The sequence below is a fragment of the Fukomys damarensis genome, unplaced genomic scaffold, assembly GCF_012274545.1.
Source record: "Fukomys damarensis isolate Sample0158 unplaced genomic scaffold, DMR_v1.0_HiC HiC_scaffold_15, whole genome shotgun sequence".
In the NCBI taxonomy this organism is placed as follows: domain Eukaryota; kingdom Metazoa; phylum Chordata; class Mammalia; order Rodentia; family Bathyergidae; genus Fukomys; species Fukomys damarensis.
The window spans coordinates 38,240,214-38,257,734 of record NW_022900927.1 but is presented as its reverse complement, the minus strand read 5'-3'; the positions used below and the strand labels follow the sequence as shown (position 1 = coordinate 38,257,734).

The window sequence follows — 17,521 nt, the reverse complement described above, 5'->3', positions numbered from 1 at the left end:
ATATATATATATATATTGCTGTGGTGTGATTCTTTTAGTTCTTTTGGAAAGATACCCAGCAGGGGAATAGCTGGGTCAAGTGGGACCTCTCATCCTATTTCTTTGAGGTGTCTCCACACTGATTTCCATAGTGATTGCAACAGTGTACACTCCCACCAACAGTGGATCAGGGTTCTTTTCTCCCCACAGCCCTGCCAATATTTGTATTGCTTGATTTCTTGATAGCAGCCATTCTTTCTGGGGTGAGGTGGAATCTCAGCATTGTTTTAATTTGCACCTTTCAAATGACCAGTGATGTTGAATATTTTTTCATATGTTTATTTGCTATTTCTACTTCTTTGTCTAAGAAATGTCTGTTGATTTCACATGCCCATTTTTGGTCTGGGTCTTTACATTTGGGAGGTCTCTAGCTTCACTTTTTCCTAGTAGACTTAAAAGTTTAGTGGTCATACAGTTTGGCAATTCATTCTCAGCTTCCCACTTGCTTTGCTGTTGATAACACAGAAATACATGTTATAATAAAAGGTTTCTGGGTTACCTTTCAGAAACTTGAAAGGATCTTGTCAACGACAACACTAAATCTTGCTGTTCAGTGACTCAGCTAGAAAAAAAGAAGTGTAATCTTTGTTTTCAAATTAGAGGTGTTCTCGTCCCTGTCTTAACCCTTGGGGTCTTCTTCTATTCAGGTCTGCATGTAGACAGACTTTATCACTTTAAAAATGGTTTGTACATAACTGTATTACAGGGCTACTACCTGCTGAAACTGATATGTGTTTTCTTTCTTGCTCCCATCTTTTTGGTGCCCACTCTTATGCTTCTTCAACGGCTGCCTCAGCCTCACCACCCCTAACATCTTTCAGCCCTATTATACAGTCTGGGTCAAACCAAAAGGCCAAAATGAGTGTATGGGTGATGATGCCAGTTGCAGGTGTAGCTAAATAAATTCCCAAGAGAAGCTCACTTTGGCCACCTAGTTGGCCAAGCAGGCTAGTCAACCTTGGTCTAAAGTTGTAAAAGAAGAGACACTGTCTCGGACCATGTCTGGGTGATAGGAAAGTTACTTCACTTCTAGCCCACCCTGACAAATCCATAAAAGCTCACTGCTTTCTCTCTTCTGTGAGCAGCTTAATCCCGCTGTTCTCGATCACTACTATCTCCCTTCAGCTGATGTTCTTCTTCCTCCTCACCCCTCTCCAGTTAAAGTCTTGCCTGGGTATATGGCTGCAATACTTAGCTTAGTCTTATTTCTATCATTTCTAAGTCAAAAATCCTATCACTATCAATTTGGCTCAGAAAGTTATTAAATCCTTAATACCAGTGTGTGAATGTGTACACTAGGGGGTGATTCGAGCATATTTAGTGAGAAAATAAACCAGAAAAATAAGCTTTTGAATGAAAAGATCCAACTGCAGTTATAAGTGTGCTCACTGTATGAATATATGTGGTCTAAATGAAAACTACAGGAGCTTCAGGGCACATCCGTCCTCTGTAGAGCTGTACGTCTGAGAAAGGAAATCAAGAATTATCCAAGTTGATATTAATTAGTGCCAAGAAAAATCTACATAGACGTGTATTTTATTATTACGTTTGATATAAAATAAACCCTGCACATTTATTGTGAGGAATTGGCACACATACACACTGCATTGTGATCCCTTTAGTTCCCTTCTCTTTCCTCCTCAATCCCCCAATCCTTTCCTCTCTTTACAAAATCTGTCTCACTGTTTTCTATCATTTTTATTTCACTCTTACAGTTATTTATACTTTGGGTTTCTTATATTAATTCCTTATGTAAGAAAGATATTTAACCTTCTGTGTCTGATTTATTTCACTTAACATTATGTTTTCATGGCACATACATATTCTTACAAATGTCTCAAATGTATTCATTCCTATGGCTGAGAAGTACTCCACTGAGCATACATGTAACATTTTGTTTGTTCGTTTTTCTGCGGATGGGGATATAGGCCACTTCCAAGATTCAGCTGTTAAGAATTGTGCCACTGAATATGCATGTCTCACTGTAATATTGTACCTTTAACTCTATCTGGAAAGTAGCTAGAAAAGATGTAGTTGGAGCAAATGCAATTTCTGATTCTTTTGTGTTTGGAATTTCCATACTGATTTCAATAGTGGTTGTACTAATTTACATTCCCACTAACAGGGAAGAAGGTTTCCTTTTGGTGCTACAACCTCAACAGTATCTGTTGTTCTTTTGTTTTGTTTTTGAGTTTTTAAAGATAGTTATTCTTTCTGGAATAAGATGGAATCTTGGAATCTCAGTGCTTTGATTTGCACTTTTTTAGTGGCCAAAGATATCAAATATTTTTATGTATCTATGAAGAAAGAAAAAGTTCAAATTACAAAAGAGTGAAATATATAAAGATTATTAAGATAAAACTTGGATAGATAACCAAATCAGATAATCACTTGATTAAGATATTAAAAGTAGTTTTATAAAAGTAGAAGAAACAATAAAATCTGTAGAAGGATATTTACATATTTTCATAGGGTTTAAATGGATGTCACCAAAAACTTTAAAGTAAAATGTAACTTGAAATTTAACAGTAAGTCTTACAAGAAATTTTTATGAGATACCAGTAAATACTACAAGACACTAAAGGAGGTAGAGATATACGGGTACAGTGGTACATGTTTGTAATCCCAGCCTAAAGTTAAAGCAGGAGGATTTCAAGTCTGAACCCAGCCTGGACAACTTAATGATTTGGGGAGAGAACCTGTCTCAAAAGGATAAAAAGAAAAGTGTATAAAATTCCATGAAGACTACATATGTAATATTCAGTAATGATGTTGAAATCTCTTCCTCATTCTTCTATTGTAAATGATTATAATATAATAATATAACTATAAAAGTTACAAAAATGTTTCAGTGGGGCTAAATAATGTCAAATCCATACAGACAGAAGAAAAACAAGAAAAACAAGACAATTAAAAAGTAAGCTCTACTACAGGATATTAATACAAAATTACAATGATTAAATTTCTTTTCAGTACTGGGGACTGAAGTCATGACCTTGTGCTTGAAGGCGGGGCAATGCCATTAAGTGATTAAATTTTTGATCTATGTACAAAAATGATTAGTGAAATAGATTAATGGAATTCAATAAAACAGAGTAATAAGTGTATGAGTTTACTATAGATTAGTTTCATTAGTTATATAATGAAATATTGTTCATAAAGTATAAATAGGCTTCTGTATTAATGTGTGGTTCATTAAATATTTAATGCAAATATTTACATACACTCTTGGAACTAAATATGTTAGGGCTAGCCTTATATAGATTACACATTTATCTGGAGCTACACTAACTTTAAATCATATTTTCCAGGCTCAGTTATTTCTTTTTTTTACAATAAATATAGATTAGATATCTGAAGAAAGCAGGGAGGTCAAATGGGCAGAGTCAGAAACAATGAAATATTGGGGAAGGATACTAGTAAATGTATTTCCTAGTGTCTTTCTATGTGATGCCTGAATTTCAGTCCCAAATATGCACTTTTCATTGCCTCTGTTTTCGTACTATACCTCACAGTATATTTTGTGTGCTATAGTATTTATACCTATTTGAGTGCTTGACAAACTATTGAATAAATCTCAAATTTTATTGTCTCCTTTCCTCTGAGTATCACATTCCTTATCAACACTAACACTTGCAGACATTTCTTGGAAATCACCATATTCTAAATTCAAGCTTTTATATTTCCAAGTTTAGTGCATTACCTTTCTCTCACTGTGACCAGAACCCTGAAAAAATCAGCATAAATGCTAGATGCTAAGTGATAAAGCTATGAAAGCAAAGATGATTTTGTGTGTGTGTGTGTGTGTGTGTGTGTGTGTGTGTATGTCTGTATCTTAAATGTTTACACTGAGATAAGTTTTCCCACTAAATCACTAAGTCTCCTAGGCTGGGCTCACATTTGCAGCTCTCCTTCACCCTTCAAGAGTGGCTGGGAATAAGGATTTTTAAAAATCTTACTAAATACTATTTTTTCTGAATGCATTAATATGATCTTATAATTTATTTCCTTTATATTCTTAATACTGAAATTAGACTTGTCAATTTTCCAGTGTTAAAACAACTTTTCATTTCTGAAAAAAACTGTCATATATACCATACATGTGGATATACTCACACCGTCCATACACATACTGACACACAGACCCCACACACATAGATTCCCATTTTTTTATTATGTTATGTCACATGTTAATTTTAAATATTTGAAAAGTATTTGGAAATTTCATTTCAGTCTTGAAGCTTTTTTCTTTTTTTTTTAAGCAAGGTTTTTATTTTCAGTTCATTATATGGATGTGTATATCTTGATATTTTCAGCTTCTTGTTTGTGCTTGGCTGCTTGAATTGGTGATATTCTCTTCTAGAATTTTTCCAATTATCTTTAAATTTTAAAAAATACCCTTGAGGTTGTTTATAATATTTTTAACATTTACATCTCTAAATTATGTGGAAATATCCATTTTATCATTTCTAATATATTTAATTTATGCTTTTATTCTTTTTTCTTATGAATTTTATAAGATTTTTTCAGTTATTCAAGAAAAAATGTTTGTTTTATACTTGTTTTGAATTTTACCAACTTCTGCTTTTATTTTTATTTCTTTTAGTGTGTTGTTTTGGTTTGTTTTTTTTGTTTTTTGTTTTTTGTTTTTTTTTTTTGTTACCAGGGATCAAAGTTGGAACCTTGTGCTTGTGAGGCAGGCAGCGGAACCACTGAGCTAAATCCCCAGCCCTTGTATTTATTCTTTTCTTTCCCTTTTGCTTGAATTTCCTTCAATTTCTGCAACTTATTTAATAAATATTTAGCTCACTGAAATTTTTATAATGCTTTCAATATTAACATAGATTTGTCTTCACTTCTGTCAGAGGTTTATCCACCATTTTATTTCAATTTCATTTAGTTTTTTGGTTACTTTTAACTTTCTTCTTGAATTATTGATAATCTATAAATGAACTGTGAATAAATTTATGAGGCATATCGTTTTTAAAATAAAATAAGGTGTGATTTATGGCTAGGCACAGAGACAGTTTTGGAAATTTTCTTTACCCACTTGAAGATAAGTTGGATCCCACAATTACTGGATATATAGCTATATAAATGTCAGTTAGAAGTTTGAAATTTTTACTTTGCAAATACACTATACCCATGAAGAATATTTGTTCCATTCCTTACTTACATATATTAAATTTTATTACTCTCATCGGACAATTGACCACTTCTACTTTTTGTAATGTACAACTTTTGTTTAATGAACATATTTTGAGCTTATACTAACTAGTGAATAAAATATTTCAATCTAAAACATTGTCCTTTGCCATTTATTAGGAAATTCAGAAATCTTATTACATTTGTCCTTTCTGACTTCTACATGATTATGTAAAATATTTTACTTCTGTGTATATTGAAATTATATTATTTGACAATCATTTTCAACTTTCTTAGATGTGTATTTTATGTTGCTCACTGTGATGCTTAATTTTATGAGTGATGATTACTGTATCACAAATTACACAAATGTTTCATGAAATATAATCCTTAATAAGCATGTCTAAGTAAACCTTTGTCTAAGCTTCAGATGAGATTAATGCATGAATAACTTATCTGAATAAAGCAGACTTCTCTCAGTAAAGTAGGTGGACCTTGTCTAATCAGTTGAAGACCTGAATACAGATTGAGTAACTCTAATCTGAAATCCAAAATGCTTCAATATCCAAAGTTTTTTAAATGTTGATATAATAACACAAATGGAAAATTTCATTCTGATTTTATATTGCTGATATAGTCAAAATAAAAGTGCATGAAATATTTTATAGTATTACCTCAGGCTATATGTATAAGATACATATGAAACACAAATGAATTTGAAGCTTAGAATTTCTTGCCTTCCCCAAGATTATTCATGATGTACATATAAATATTCCAAAAAAACAAATGAAATTGGAAAATGTCCCTGTACCCTTGGATAAGGGACAGTGCATATAACACAAAGTTTGAATAAGAAAGAATTTCTTCTAAGTGTCCAGGAAGACACCAATCTTCTCACAATTTCTGATTCAAGTACAGCACCAGAATTTCTTTGTTTCAAGCTTAGTGCCGCCTTTTCTACTAGAGCTACATCATAAACTCTCCAGTTTCTCCAGTCTTTGGACTCATACTAGAATTACACTAGCTCCTGGGACTTCTGAGCTTCCATAACCACATAATCTTATTGCTTTTAATATATTTCTCTAAAAAGATTGCATATCTATCTGGATGGTTCTCTTTCTCCAGGGGTCCCTGACACATCAAAGTATCTCATTTTCTTGGCGCACGCACACACACACACACACACACACACACACACACACACAGGCGCGAGCACATTAGTCACCATTTCCTCCTTATTTTACAGAATTACCTTTGTCCCAGTAGATGCACTTACTCCTGGAGGTTCCAACCAACCTCACATCGTCCCCACCTTTGACAATAAGCTAATGATGAACTGACATATTAATACCAAGAATTGGACCTCTGGCCTTGGGAAAGGCAGGGCAATGTTATTTACAATTTATACTTCAGATTATGCCATAAAATAAAAGGTATTTCCAGCACAGACTATAATTATGCCTTGGTTCATGAATGCTTCTGTTTGCAAATCACTTGTTTTCAAACAAAAACATTCTGCAAAATTTTGCTTCTGTTCATGACCTCCACATCAGGTAGCTAATACAACTCTCTCCAGGAGGAGACATAAACACTTCCCCAGACTCATGGACCGAGATAAGTTTGTGAAGCTAGGAACCACTATATATGCTTTTGCTTTTATACTTTGGAGGAATCTGATTTTCTTCATTCTTATTCCGAGAGAATGTCCCAAGTAATAGCTGAAAAGTAATCTCTTCCTCAGACTCTGTCTCTAAGGTTCCAAGCTAAGTAGTTGAAAGAAGCTGATTTTATGGAGGCAATTCTATAGTTGTAAAAATTACCAACGAGACAGCAAAGAGGACATTGTCACTAATGCTAGCTAGAGTAGTGGTGGTATCAAGCATTTCAGGGCACGGTGATTCACACCTATGATGAGCGCTGGTGGGCTGAAATCCATTAGGTGGTACAAGTCTCCAGCCAGACACAGGCATGAAGGAGATTTGTATTAGGGTGATGGAAATAGAGTGGCTCTTTCACTCAAAGGGGAAAATTATAAGATTGTATCTGTTAATCAGAACAGTATTATACAAAACTCTGAGAATTCATATGTCCTCATTATGTGCTTTAAAAAAGACCCTCATCGCCTTCTGCCTGCAGTCACAAATAGCTTAAGGTCAGACACAATTATTATCATATGTCAAATTCAAGGCCATGATAGAAAAGTGAGATTATTAGATTTGGTTCCAGTATATATGTATAAACTTTTTTGAAAATCTTGAATTCTTGAATTACCTGATTCCTCTGTGCTCATTTTCTTAATTTCTTGCATTTTAATTTTTGTAAATTTATATTTAATGCAAGAATTTATAGATCACTACATGTTATTAATTTTACTTCTTTGCTAGAATTTCCCATTTTATTTTTTAATTGTTAAAAAAATTCACCATACATATTTTACATTTTTTATTAATTACAATGTCCTCTTTTTCTAAATTTCTGTTTCTATTTTCTGTTTATTTTCTATTGCCTTTTGATCTTTATATGACTGAAAATTTGTGATTAAGTGCTTGGCATTATTCATGAAGTCTATGCCAATAATGTTGCTTTTTGTATTGTCTTTCTCGAGAGGATTTATATTTGCTTCTTGAAGATTATTTGACAGAATGTCTTAATACAATGTATAGTTAATTTGATTAGAAAACATCAAAAATATGACAGAATTTCAAACAATTTTTGCAAACAATTGCAAAGAAAACACAATTAATTTAAACTTTTTGTCCACATAAGAAGATCTATTGTTCATTGGAAGAAAATATTTACCTTTCTCTATAAATGGAGATTTGTGAGAATTTTAAATTACACATAAAACAGTTTTAAAGCATAAAACTTCATATCTTCCTCCAGTGTTCTATTTTTCAGGGTTTTTTAAAGGGAACAAAAATATATTTCAGATGCTTGCAGTTGATGTGCATTAATGATATTGTAGTCACTAAATTGTTAAGTACAGAAACCAATAAATAAAATGCAAGCCAAGAGAAATTGAAGCAAAATATACCATCACAGGTTTCTTGGTCATAATTGCAAGTAAGCAATGAAGAGGAATAGTTTCAAAGCCAAAAAAGTACCCTGTATAAAAACATATTAAACAGGCTTTTGTAACGATATTTCTTCTAACAATGAATAAAGAGGACTAGAGGTGGACAAAGTGGATACTGAGGTCCAAAGAAAATTACCAAATACCTGAACTAGTCATTGAAAGGTTGAAAAAGAACTATTGGAAGAAGATGATTACAAAAAAAAAAATAGTGATTTGTAGATTTTGATAGCAGTGAGTATCTGATGACTGCAATTCCATGAAGACTTTGTACAACCGTCCCATACCATAAACACAATCAAGTCTGTATAGGAAATGACATGAGAAATTTCACCTCCACAATGGAAGCAGGTTCTAAGTATAGGGTTTGTTGTTTGTCACAGCAGGAGAATGGAGTTGAAGATAGTCCTGCCAACCCTCATTCGTTATAGTGATGGCCACTCTGTTGAGACTCATCTAAAAGCTATTTTTAAGGCATCCTATTCTTATAGTGAAAAGATTTGCTATTTTGTTCTGAAATAAAAAAACTATTGATCTTTTTGTGTGTCTTTTTTCAAACTGATGCCATCTAAGAAATCTGAGCCAAATGCAAAAAATAGTAGCATTTGAAGACAATGTGTGTATGTCTGTGAATATATAAAACAAGTATATGGTCATTAATTTATACCTGTATTGCAAATGCATAGGAAAATTTGTATATATCTGTGTATTCATTTGTCATATATAATAGCATTTGTATTTATTTTGTATATAAATACCAATTCATAAAATACTAAATATCTTCTATTGTGTAAGACAGTTACTATTTCAACAGAAACCTATTCAGCCCAAGAGTTGAAAAATCATGCAACAATGCATAGATAGGCCATATGAAATTGAATATTAGGTTTGAATATTACTCCTTTCCTATTACAATCTTAACAGATTTGTCAAGCAGTAAGTATTAATTGAGTCCTTATGGTGTAATACCACTATCCTTTAGAATGAAGACAGAACCAGTACTATCCTGGTTCAAATCAGAATACTATGCAAATTGGAACAGAATGATGCCATCTTCCAAAATATGTTAGTAATATTTAAATATATTTATGATAGTTCTGGGTTAATACTTCCATTTGGAAAAGTCAACTACAAACTTGTAAAACTATATGCAGAATCTCTGACAAGAGAAACATCTTATCCTAGTTTTTTAAAATACAGTCTCAATTTTCACACTGAAAACCTAAAATCCAGGGAAACTCATTTCCAGACTCATGAGGATGGGATGGCTGGTTACTCTACCTTAAATACTACCTAAAGAGGCCTTGTCTTAAAACATAGACAAAAGTTCAGGTCTTTAAAGACTTTGAATTTATGTTTTCAGAAATATACAATAAAATAGAAACACATGGGAGAGAGAGAGAGAGAGAGAGAGAGAGAGGGAACTTGGCATGGTAGCAGTAGCACATACATTGCGTGTAATCCCAGCAGTCTAGGAGAGAGACTCAGGTAAAACAATCACAAATTTATGCCCAGCCTGGAAGATGGGGCAGCTGAAAAGAAAGGAAGGAAGGAAGGAAGAAAGAAAGCTAGAAAGAAAGATCATGTAATTTTCATGTGAAATCCCCGAGTTCATAGTTCAAGCCCCACTAATGAAAAAGAAGAAAAAGAAAGACATCTTCAAGTATAGATAAATGACTGAGATAGTTAAAAAACAGCATAGGGGAGGGATGTGGTGAGATTAAGAGAAGAAAGAACAATTCCATTTTGATTCAGTGCCTAAAGAATGAAATATTTTAGTACAATAAAAAGGAATCCTGCTAGAGTTTTGCTCTTAGCTTTGTCAAAAGTAAAAAATCTGACCCTCAATGATCCATTTAACTTTCCTGAGACTGAATATTTTATCGGCAAGTTAAGGAAAAATGGGGCAGTTTAATCTCTGTGGTTCTCTTTTGACTGAGTATCTTAGAAAATAAATATTAAGATCAAGATTAAATTACTTTCTTCTACTTTATTGTCAGACATAAACTTCATGTCACCTTATTACCCAATTGCCACTCAAATAGTTGGGGAGTAGAAAATAATTGGCCTTTAGCTTTTGCATGTTACCTATTGTTCAATCAGAGGTTATACGACAAAAAAAAATATTCTGTTGTGTCACATGTTACCTGCTAGAAAGGGAGGTCAGCTAATGATGGAACTGTTTATAACAAAACACATTTCTACAAAAGAGTTTGCTTTCTGCAAGAAGCTGGTGAGGGATTTTGAGTTAGTTTTTTTTTTTTTTTTTCTTCTCATAACTTCTTAAAAACACTTTCCACTTGCTCGGCAATCACATAAAAGGTTCAGTTTTATATCCCTTGTGGTTTATGTACAGGGGTCAAAAAAGGGTCTCAGCGGTGGGATATTTAAAACCATTTTACACTGAAGCAATCATAAGTGATTATCTCCGTAACTGACTGTACTTTCAGGGCTCTCTTCACTGCACAAACATATTAAGCCCACGGGCTTTAGAATCCAATCATCTGCTCAGTAAACTCTCTTGGCTACTCACTATTTACAAAATTATAGACAGGCTAATTACTTTCCTAAAAATAAAATAGATAATATTTCCAAAAATATAGAGTTGTTTTAAGCTTTAGTGTGATAATACAGTTAAAGTTCTGAGTACAGTAGTTTAAACATCCTGATTTTCCAATAAATGTTTCCTTGAACTACAATTAGTTTAAAACTCAAACCCAGTGTTCTGGGACTAGCTAATAATAAAACAGCGATTCACCAATTGTCACGAGTGACTCATCTAATGCTGTTGTATCTTATATGCCAGATATTTTATAGATACAGTAAACTTCTGAGTGATTAATGTTAGATCTCAGATTTTAACTATTTCTGAACACAACTGACTCTTCTCTGTGATTGATACAAACAGCGAAGTAGTTATTTCTAGTTCTTACTGCACACATTAAGTCAAGGCAAGCATAAAATGCTGAAATTACAATACACACACACACACACACACACACACATTAGGTATGTGTTTAAATAGATGGCATGAATAAAAATTGGGTTTTGTTATTTTAAGAAAAAAATATCATATAATAAAGACAAATTATTTTCTTTTACTAAAGCTGATAACAACAACAAAAATCTATCCATGTTTTTCCTAGGAGAAAATTAGTATCAATACGAAGAAATGCAAACAGAGATGAGTGGTCTTCAAATCTCAAGAACAAAATCAGCATCATGAAGTTTAACACACTGTGTTATGTAATGTTAAAAATAATTGATATACATAAATGATTAAACAATACAGAAATACACCATAGCATATCTTTTTAACTACAGAGTATGACAAGCTCAAACTGGCTTATGTATTTTTCTTACAGTTTGGGCAGGAAAGAAAGTGAACTTTTAAAAATTTAATAACTAATTTTGTTTGGTTTTTTTCACCTTTATTTGAGTTTATTGGTACATTTTAGGGATACAGTACAGTTACATTCATTGTTGGGATCTTGTACCTCTACATGATAGGTCTTGGTTCTCTTTTTTCCCCTTGTCCCTGCCCTCCCTTCATCCCCTCCTCCCCTCCCCATCTACAAACACTTTATTTCCATCTTTTCACTATCTCACATTTTTTTCTTTTCCCTTATTACCCTTCGCCTACCCATCCCACCTTCCCTACAGCTTTAGCTCCTTTCTTCCCATTCCTCAATGTCAGTAATCTTATTAGGATCTTCTGTATTATTGCAGATTATTCACACCAGAGAAATTATTCAGTATTTACATATGTGTGCCTTTTCTATTTCACTCAGGAGTATATCTTCAATATGTATCCATTTTCCTATGAATGAATCTATTTTCTCATTCTTTATGTCTGAGTAATATTCCATTTTATAGAAAAACCACGTCCGTATGCAGTTTCCAACTGTTGGGCAAATGGGCTGTTTCCAAGTTTTAGCTATTACAAACTGTGACGCTATAAACATGGGTGTGCATACTTCACTGTGATATGATTCTTTTCGTTCTTTTGGAAAGATACCCAGCAGAGGGATAGCTGGGTCAAATGGAACCTCCAGTCCAAGCTCTTTGAGGTATCTCCATATTGATTTCAATAGTGGTTGCTACTGAGGATTTGTTCATTAAGTCTTTTCCTATGCCAATGTCTTCCAGAATTCTGCCTAACTTACTTTGTAGCAAGTTTAATGTTTCTGTTTTAATATTTAGATCTTTTATCCATTTGGATTTTAATTTAGTGCATGGTGAAAGGTAAGGGTCCAGTTTTAATCTTTGGCAGGTTTAAATCCAGTTTTTCCAACACCATTTATTAAAGAGGCTATCTTTCCTCCACTGAGGATGGTCAGCTCCTTTGTCAAAGAAGAGTTAACTGAATACATCTGGATTTGTTTTGGTATCTTCCAGTCTGTTCCCTCTGATCTTCAGGCCTGTTTCTTTGCCAGTAACATGCTGTTTTTATCACAGTGGCTTTGTAGTATAGTTTCAAATTGGGAATTGTTATACCTTCTGCCATGTGTCTGTTGCCTAAGATGGCCTTTGCTATTCTAGGTCTCCTATGGTTCCAAATGAATTTTTGGATTCTTTTTTCTAGTTCTGTAAAATATAGTGTTGGAATTTCAATTGGCATTGCATTGAATGTATATAGCAGTTTTGGTAGTATGGCCATTTTCACTATGTTGATTCTTCCTACCCAGGAGGAGGGGATACCTTTCCATTTTCGTATATCCTCTTCAATTTCTTTTTTCAGAGTGCTATAATTGTCAGAGTAGAGATCTTTTGCTTCTTTTGTTAGATTGATTCCTAGATACTTCGTTTTTTTGCATGCTATGGTAAAAGGATTTTTTCCCTTATTTCTCTCTCAGTGAGTCTGTTATTTGCATATAAGAAGGCTATTGAATTTTGGGTGTTCACCTTGTTTCCAGATACACTACTGAATCTGACAATTAAGTCTAGAAGTCTTTTGGTGGAGTTTTTTGGTTCTTCAATGTAGAGTATCATATCATCAGCAAATAATAACAGTTTAACTTTTTCCTTTCCTATCTTGATTGTTTTAATTTCTTTCTCTTGTCTAATTGATATGGCTAATGTTTCCAGGACTACATGGAAGAGAAGTGGTGATAGTGGGCATCCTTGTCTTGTTCCTGATTTTAACATGAAGGTTTTCTGTTTTTGGCCATTTAATATGATGTTGGCTGTTGGTTTTTCAGAGATAGCCATTATTCAATTGAGGTATAGTCCATCTATTCTAATTTTTTGCAGGGTTTTTATCATGAATGGGTGTTGAATTTTATCAAAAGCTTTTTCTGCATCTATTGAGAGGATCATATGGTTTTTGTCCTTGACTTTGTTAATATAATGTATTACATTTATTGACTTTCATATGTTGAACCATCCTTGCACCTTTGGAATAAATCCGACTTGGTCAGGATGCATGATCTTCTTGATAATCCTCTGTATTCTGTTTGCTAGTATCTTATTAAGGATTTTTGCGTCTATATGCATTAAGGAGATTGGTGTGTAGTTTTCTTTTTTAGCTGTGTCTTTCCCTAGCTTGGGAATCAAAGTGATACTTGCTTCCAGGAATGAATTTGGAAGTATAGCTTCCCTTTCAATTTCATTGAAAAGTTTGAAGAGTAATGTCAGTAGTTCTTCTCTAAATGTCTTATAAAATTCAGCAATGAATCCATCAGGGCCTCGGCTTTTCTTTGTTGGTAAATTTTTAATTACATTTTCAATTTCACTGACTGTAATTGGGGTGTTTAAAATGTTTTTATCTTCTTTGTTCAACTTTGATAATTCATAAGTATCTAAAAATCTGTCTATTTCTTCTACATTTTCCATTTTATTGGAGTACAGGTTCTTATAGTAGGTATTAATGATCTTCTGGATTTCTTTTGGATTGTTGGGACTTTGCCTTTTTCATTCCTGTTTGCATGGATCTGAGCCTTTTCTTTCACTTTTTTGATAAGATTAGCTAAGGGTTTGTCAATTTTATTTATTCTTTCAAAAAACCAGCTCTTTGTTTCATTTAATTTTTGTATCATTTTCTCAGTTTCCATTGCATTGATTTCTGCTCGGATCTGTATAATTTCCTCTCTTGTTAGAGCTTTGGGTTTTTCTTGCTCTTGTTTTTCTAGGAGTCTAAGTTTCATCATTAGATTGTTTATTTGAGCCCACTCTGTTTTCCTAGTGTGGGCATTCAATGTTATGAATTTTCCCTGTAGAACTGCTTTCATTGTGTCTTTGTGTCCCATAGATTCCTGCATGTTGTATTGGCATTTTCATTTATTTTTAAAAACTGTCTAATTTCTTCTTTAATTTCCTCTGTAATCCATTGATTGTTCAGGAGAGTGTTATTCAGTTTTCATGTGCTTGTGAAGTTCCTACAGTTTCTTGTGCTATTGATCTCCAGCTTGATTGCACTATGATCTGATAATATACAGGGGATGACTTCAATTCTTTTGCATTTATTCAGACTTGTTCTTTGAGCCAATATGTAGTCTATCTTGGAGAATGACCGATGTGCAGCTGAAAAGAATGTATATTTTGATTTTGTGGGGTGGAATTCTCTGTAGACATCTATTAAGTCCATGTGTTCCAAGGCTTGGCTTAGTTCTATTATTTCATTGTTGATTTTCTGCCTAGATGATCTGTCAATTTGTGATAGTGGGGTATTTAAATCTCCCACTACAATTGTATTAGTGCTTATTTGGTTTTTCATAAGTGAATATTTGTTTTATATAGTTGGGGGCATTTATATTTGGTGCATATATGTTTATGATTGTCAACTCATACTCTTGAATTGTCCCCTTTACAAGGATGTAGTGTCCTTCTTTGTCTCTCTTAATGAGTTTTGGTTTGAAATTTACTTTGTCTGAGCATAAGATTGCTACCCCTGCTTTTTTCTGGGCTCCTGACACATGAAGAATTATTTTCCATCCTTTCACTTTCAGTCTATGTGCTTCCTTTTGCACTAGGTGTGTTTTTTGTATACAACATATTGTTGGATTTTGCTTCTTAATCCATTCTGCCTGTCTATTTCTCTTGATTAGTGAATTGAGGCAGTTAACATTGATGCTTGTAACTGATATGCTCTGACTTATTATTGTCATGTTATTGTCCTTTTGTTGACTCTTTTTACTTTTCCTATGCTCTCCTTTAGTTTCTTGCGTTGCCTATTTGATTTGGTCTGTTGGGTCTCATGGTATTGTGACCTTCATTGTCCTTTTCTAGGATATTGTTTAGAATTCCTTGTAATGATAGCTTGTTGTTCATGAAATTTCTCAGGTGTTCTTTGTCGTGGAAGTATCTTATTTCCCCATCTATTTTGAAAGAGAGTTTTGCAGGATACATCAGTCTAGGTTGGAGGTTATTTTCTTCTAGGGCTTGGAATACCTCACTCCAGTCTCTCCTTGATCTAAGGGTTTGTGTTGAAAAGTCTGCTGTGATTCTAATGGGCTTTCCTTTGCATTTGATTTGTTTCTTTTCTCTTACTGCTTGCAGTATTTTGTTTTTCTGTTGGATTTCTGGGATCTTGATTATTATATGTCTAGGTGTAGATTTTTTTTTTTTTTGATCATGGCTAGTTGGAGTTCTATATGCCTCACTTACCTGTATGTCTAATTCTTCCCTTCCGTTTGGGAAGTTTTCTGTCATTAATTCTGTGAAGAGCTTTTTTAAGTCATTTGTGTTTTCTCCTGCTATTTCATGAATTCCTATCAGTCTTATGCTATTTTTCTTTGCATCACCTAGAAGTTGTTGGATCGATTTCTCATGATCCCTTACTGTTTTTGAGAGACCTATTTTCATGGTCACTGACTGCGATCCTGTCTTCTATATCTGAAATTCTATCTTCACAATCTTTTATTCTGTTGCGTACACTTTCAATAGTTTTTAATCTCCTGGATATCTGTTTGAATCTGTTTTATGGATTCCATTTCTTTCCTCTGTTGGGCATTCATTGTTTCCATTTCTTTCTTATGCTGTCTTCATGGCTTCTATAATGGTCCTGAGCTCATCTATTTTTTTGTCAGTTTCTGTTCTAGAGTCTCGAATCATGACTTCCATTTTGCTCATCATCTCTATGGTTAACTGGGAAATTATTTCTGATTTGAATTTTTCTAGAGCCTGATTGATCTGTTTTTTTACCTCCTATGCTATGTATCCAGGGTGTCCTGCTAGTTCACTATCAGGCTTTTCATCCTCTTTTGCCCTACTGTTTGCCATTGGTGAACTGTAAGTCTGTCTTTGTGTCTTGCTTAAGTGTTTTCTCATTTTTATTTTTGTTTTTGGGTTGTCCCTGGTTTAATTTCTGGGTTATTGCTTAAATCTTCCTGATATAGTTGTGTTTTAGCTTCTGAGTCTCTATTGACTCATAGACATCCTCATTTTCATAATATCAGAGAAAACAACTCATTAAATCAATCACAATCCTTTATCCCAACTGCTACATTTAGCAGCCCAATAGGATCAAGCAAAGCTTTCAAATTGACCACTTGTGGTAGTCATTAATCTATCACCTTTAAACCATGTGAATTAAATTAATATCAAGAAGCAGCCCAAAATATGTTTGCAGTGAATATGTTTTTCAATATAGCATCTTTACCATTTAGGATGGGGTGTTAGGCTGTGTTAGGACAAGAGGAGTAGATAAGTGAAAGAACTGGAGAAGATTTGAAGTGAAACCAGAGGATGTAGAATGACCTTACTATCTTTATGAAGCTATTAACTTCAGAGGGGATAGACAGAGTGCAGGAATAAAGACAAGAATATATCCCCTTAACAGTAACAGAGGCTTGCCTTCCCCTGAAGTTACAGAGCCATGAGTGAGGTAAAATGACAAGAGAAAAGAACATAAAGAAAAAAACAATAAAAGAAGAAGTCTGAATTAGGGCAGGAGCAGGAATATTAAGGGAGATGAGGGATAATATGGTGGAGCAAGAGACTGAGTTGGAGGGAGAAGACAGAAAAAAGAAAGAAATTTTAGGGTGGAATGAGGAAAAAAAAAAAGAATTTGAAGGCCCTCTTTCAAACTATGTCTCTGTTTTCATATTATACCACATGTACAGCCATATGCAGACCTGAATCCCCTGATCTTGGCTAGCCAATGGCAGTTCCCCAGGACTCAGAATGACCTCAGTCCACAAGGCCTAACTTGAGTTTACCAACCTTCAGGGTTGAACTCCACTCAGTTCTATTACAGGTTTCCCCTGCCCTTTCTTTAAAGATGTTCAAAGTTGGGAGCTCAGAAAACTACCCATCATGACCACC

General features: G+C 33.8%; 1 long non-coding RNA gene across 2 annotated transcripts in view; it reads left to right on the top strand.

Annotated features, from left to right (window-relative positions):
- The window catches only part of LOC104857553, a 40,802-nt gene that overhangs the window by 12,357 nt on the left and 10,924 nt on the right, over positions 1–17,521 (top strand). Inside the window, exon 3 of one of the 2 annotated variants that reach the window (XR_778885.1) lies at positions 11,404–11,463. The exons of the other annotated variant lie outside the window; for it this stretch is intronic. This is a non-coding gene — a long non-coding RNA (uncharacterized LOC104857553). Of the gene's footprint in view, positions 1–11,403; positions 11,464–17,521 lie in introns of those variants that run through there. 2 annotated transcript variants of the gene reach the window in all.